The sequence below is a fragment of the Glycine soja genome, chromosome 11 (assembly GCF_004193775.1).
Source record: "Glycine soja cultivar W05 chromosome 11, ASM419377v2, whole genome shotgun sequence".
In the NCBI taxonomy this organism is placed as follows: Eukaryota; Viridiplantae; Streptophyta; class Magnoliopsida; order Fabales; family Fabaceae; genus Glycine; species Glycine soja.
Genome location: NC_041012.1, coordinates 18,602,192 through 18,607,860, shown reverse-complemented (window position 1 = coordinate 18,607,860; position 5,669 = coordinate 18,602,192). Strand labels below are relative to the sequence as shown.

The following is a 5,669-nucleotide window of genomic DNA, read 5'->3' as shown; positions in this document are numbered from 1 at the left end:
GGAGGAGGAAGAGGAGGAGGAGGCGAGGCAGGTGGAGTAGCCATGGTCCTTTAAAGAGAAAAAGTTGAGTTAGTTAATATTATCAAAAAACACTGTATGAGTTATGTAAATGAATGTACCGAAATGAAATATTATATTAGAAAATTACGTTAGACGATGTTAATTAATTCTCCTTCATCATGATCATTACGATTAGCATGAACGTCGTCAACTTCTTCTTCTTCGACGTTGTTAGAAGTCATTTGTGTAGACAAAGGACTAACATAAGTGTCCATGTATGAATCATCATCTTCTACATTAACACCAATTGTTTTCCCATTTAGAACCACAGACCACCTTTCATCACAAGGGTCTTGCACATAAAATATTTGCTTAGCTTGTTCTGCCATGATGAAAGGGTCATTCTAGTAAGCTAGTTTCTTTAAGTCTACCAACGTAAATCCTATATCATTAGTCCGCACACCGGTGTTGCTGTCAACCCACTTACATTTGAAAACACAAACAGTAAATTTGACATAGTTAATCTCCCATATTTCATCAATGAAGCCAAAGTAAGGGATTGAAGCTACACAGGGATTGTCATCATGTACAGTTGCAAAGTGTTGAGATTCAGCCCTTAGGGTGACCCCGCTGTTTTGCATTGTACTTTTGTCGTCTTGTGCTTTTGTGTAAAAAGAATACTTGTTTATGTCATATCCTTGCTAAGTTATAACATTTCTTTTAGGCCCATGAGCTAGCTTTCTTAATGTTTCAGAAGCATTTTCGTCAGCAAAGATTGTATCTTTAAACCAATCAGAGAAAGTCTTGTTATGATTTTCCAAGACCCAGTTCTTTGACATTTTTGGATTACTTTGTTTGACTAAATGTTCATGCTGAACTATGTATGGCAAAACTTCATTACTGTTATTCAATACATACAAGTGAGCTTGTAACAAATCTTCTACACTTGGAGTGATAACATGCAGTCCTCTTGAACCCTTACCGCCCACTCTGTCGTCATGGCGAGACTCAAGAAGGCCAACAGGTTTAGCCTTTTCAATGTACTCTGAACAAAATTCAACGGCTTCTTCTGCGATGTACCTTTCAACAATAGATGCTTCTGGACGATGTAGATTCTTGGTATACCCTTTTAAGATCTTCATGTAGCGCTCAACCGGGTACATCCAGCGCAGATAAACAGGACCACAACATTTGATTTCTTTGACCAAGTGAACAATTAAGTGGACCATGATGTCAAAGAAAGCAGGAGGAAAATACATCTCCAACTGGCACAGTATAATTACAGCCTCGTTTTCCAAGTCATCAAACTTGACCGGATCAAGGACTTTGCTACATATGACATTGAAGAAAAAGCACAGGCGAGTTATGGCTAACCTGACTTTGTTGGGCAAAATGTCTCGTATGGCCACTGCTAACAATTGTTGCATCAACACGTGACAATCATGAGACTTTAACCCCACCAGTTTAAGCTCCTTAAACTGCACAAGGCTCTTAATATTTGAAGAGTATCCTTATGGTACTTTAACCTGGCGCAGACACTGGCACAAACTGATCTTCTCCTTTCTGGATAAAGTATGACAAGCTGAAGGCAAGTATATTTTTTTACCATCAGACCTTGGATGCAACTGCGATCGTATGCCCATGTCAGCTAGATCTTGACGGGTATTTAGACCATCTTTCGTCTTGCCCTGAATGTTAAGGAGTGTCCCAATGACACTGTCACATACATTTTTCCTCTACATGCATAACATCAATACAATGTCTAACATCTATATCAGACCAGTACGGAAGATCAAAGAAAATGGACCTTTTCTTCCATATGCAACTCTTACTTTTATCCTTCTTTTGGGTCTTTCCAAATACAATATTAAGGTGTTCAACCCGCTGGAAGACATGCTCACTAGTTAATTGTGTCCGTGCAGTTTCGTGCTCTTGACTTCCATTAAAAGCTTTTTTCAATCTTCTGTAAGGGTGATGAGCTTTTAGAAAACGGCGATGTCTAGTGTACACTGTTTTAATACCATGTTTCAGTTGTATGTAGCTTGTGTCTTCTTCACAGATGGGGCATGCAAGATGACCCTTAACACTGTAACCGCTGAGATTCCCATATGCTGGAAAGTCATTAATGGTACAAAATAGCATTGCACGCATTTGAAAAGTCTCCTTGCGAAACCCATCAAACACTAAAACCCCCTCATCCCACAACTTTCTCAGGTCTTCAATCAACGAACTTAGATAAACATCAATGTCATTTCCTGGTTGTCTTGGGTCTGATATCATCATAGACAACATCATGTATTTTCGCTTCATGCACAACCAAGGCGGAAAATTGTAAATTACTAGTAGAACTGGCCATGAACTGTGTTGAGTGCTTAAATTGCCATATGGATTCATTCCATCACTGGCTAGTCCAAGTCTAAGATTTCTTGCCTCTTTGCCGAAATTCGGATACAAACTATCAATCTTCCTCCACTGGGAGCAATCAGCTGGATGACGGACCATTCCATCAGATTTTCTCCCATTTGCATGCCAGGTAAGATCTTTTGCGTCGTCCTCATTAGCAAATAAACGCTTAAACCTTGGAATGATGGGAAGATACCACAACACCTTCGCTGGAGGGCCCTTCTTTGAGTTTTCATCAGAATTGCAGTCCTCATCATCCTTCACCTTGTACCGTGACGCCCCACACCTAGGGCATTTTGACATTTCTTCAAATTCATGTCTGTACAGTATGCAATCATTAGGGCAAACATGAATCTTCTGATACTCCATACCCATCGGACACAATATCTTCTTTTCCTGATAGTAGCTTTTAGGCAATGTGTTATCCTGTGGAAGCAGATCATGCACTATTTGAAGCAATGAAGTAAAGCTTTTGTCACTCCATCCATATCTGGCCTTGACATTAACCAGACTTAACATCGCCGACAATAGCGTCAAGGAATTGTTGCACCCCGGATACAAAGACTTCTTTGAGTCACCCTGCAATCTTTCATACACAGGGGCATGTGCTTGCTGGAAAGACTCTTGTCCAAGGTCACGAATCATATCCTCCAAGCGATCTCCCATTTCTACATCAAACGGTTCGGATTGTTGCCCACTCTGCATGTCTGTCATTTCACCATGCCATATCCACGTCGTATAATTTCTCTTAATTCCATCACACAACAGATGCTCTCGTATGTCATCCAGTATTTGTCATCTTCCGTTCAAACAATTGATGCAAGGACGATAATATTTTCCATCTTCATCCGGTTGACCTCTTTGTGAAGCAAATTGTAAGAATTGCTCAACGCCTTCCTCATATTCTGGGCTGATGCGACTTTCATTCATCCAACTTCGATCCATCTAAGTAATAACTCAGTCATACTCTCAAAGTTATTTGATGCATGAAAATTTCACTTTTTTATTAAAGGTGTGACCCTATCCCATTCAGGAAGACCGTCATTTATGGTAGCTTCATACATCAGGGTTAATTCTATTTTGTTAAATTTGACAAAATTTTGGCAGCATTTCGCATTGGTCTCCAAGTACATGACATGAAATCAGTGAAATTAACTTCCCGATAATCAAGTATGCACTCAGAGAACAACTAGAAATGCATTACCGAAATTTCATCAAATTAAACAAAATAATTTTAACCTTAACACATGAATCTACTATAAAAATATCAGTCTCCCCAAACTGTCCAAATAGACAATTCAAGATTGAATACAATGATTAATGCAAATTGTCCGCAAGAATCATTGCATCCAATCTCAAACAGGAATCTAAGGTTCACTCATCATGAACACAATTTGTATAGCATATATCAATTGTCATTAATGACAGTGAACACGTAATAAAAATATTCATTGGTAACAAACATTTGTACCTGTGATGATGAGCAGCACGGTCCAAAATGAAAGCAAGAATCAAAGAAATAATTGAATGAACACCTACATAAGACAATCTTGCGTATGATAAAAAAAAAGAGTAAGATTAAGTATAATAAGCGCTCAGAAGATATGAGAACAATTTATTCTAAATTATATTAAATTTATTCTAGAAAGGAGAGTTCTTAAATTTATCACAATTTGACTCGAGATTCTGAAATTCACATAACATGGGATATCGTGTTCATTTTGTACTTAATTTTGTTTTTGTTACTCGCAGGTGTCTTATGTTGGGTCAGTGGAAGGATTTCCAGTCTTGGACTGCTCTTCAGAAGTATCATGTATTACACTCATATTTACTTAGTTCTTACTATTAGTTTGTGGTTCAGACTTAATGAATTCTCTTTCATTGGAAGGGAGTCATAAAAAGATATTGGATACCAAGAACTATCTTTGAACTCTTAATTGCATAAAATTAAAAGAATTGTTCTCATCAGAGAAATGTGCTTTACTGTAGACATGTACTGACATTTGTTAAATACTGAAATGCATATGGCCATGCTGGGTTTTCAAGTGGTATCTTGGGGTGAAAGTTATTGATTGTGTATGGCTCTATTTATTGTGACATTTTCATGAATAATGACGTGAAATTCAAATCATCATATCTTATTCTAATGGAACTTTAAGGCTGATGTGACGTGAACTTCAAATCGATCTACTCGTGAATTAATTTTTTTTGTGATGTTTAAGTGCCTGAAGCAAATATAAATGTGCTTGTTTCTTGGTAAATGTTTTGTAATTTGTGAATGTGTAAAATTTATTATGAGCTTGAACCTTTTGATATTCGAAGGGTAACATGGTGTGAATCAACACGTGCCCCCAACATGCAGGGGTGTTGCGGAACAAAATGGTGAGGGATCACTTTTGTAGGTTCAGTGTGAGACATAAAAGGAAGTGCAAACATACAATATTGGTTGCTCTTTAAACATGTCGATTTTATATCCTAGCTAGTAGAGCACCTAACTATTTTACCATTCAAAACAAAGTATCCAAACATGGAATGAGGAAGCATTGGAAACATGTACCAGTCCCTGAAATAACGCACTCAGTTTAACTCTTCATTAAATAAACTCAAAATGCCAAAATGATCACCAAATACAATAGGATTTATACCAAAATCATAATAATACCATAAATCCAGTTCTATAAGTTATAAACTAAGTTCTTAGTTAAACTAAAATACCATAAATATATATATATATATATATATATATATATATATATATATATATATATATATATATATATATATTCATTAATGTGCGGGAAAAAAATCAAGCTAGTAATTTGGTGTGAATTAGAAGGAATACCAGGATTCCGTTTCAGTATAGCTGCATGGAGTGGAGAGTTTCCAAAGCACAGTGGAAGCTAGCTTCTCAACAGATAGCCTGTTTAACCAAGTATGATTAATTAATTAATTAATTAATCAATTTCTGTTCGTTGGAATAACTATAAAAAATAAAATAAAAAATTGTTATAGAGCAATCGTGAGCCACGATCAAAGGCCAACCAAGTCCTTGTATATTTTCAAGCAATCTGATTTATAAATTAGAAATCCAAAATAAGAATAAAATTAGTTTTATAAATTATAAAATGTAAATTTAAAACTCATAGACACAATAAAGAAATAATAAAATTAATAAAGAAATAATAAAATTTATTTTTAGAAATTATTTTTTTATTTCCCTTTAAACAAACAAAGGAAACATATCTTTATCCTGTTTTTTTTTTCTT

General features: G+C 36.0%; 1 long non-coding RNA gene across 1 annotated transcript; it reads right to left on the bottom strand.

Annotated features, from left to right (window-relative positions):
* On the bottom strand, nucleotides 1-5,353 carry LOC114375712. The gene is made up of 3 exons (XR_003658826.1): nucleotides 5,246-5,353; nucleotides 3,875-3,952; nucleotides 1-48 (listed from the first exon to the last, which is right to left on the bottom strand). It is a non-coding gene; the product is annotated as an uncharacterized LOC114375712 (long non-coding RNA).
* Nucleotides 5,354-5,669: the final 316 nt, after the last annotated feature.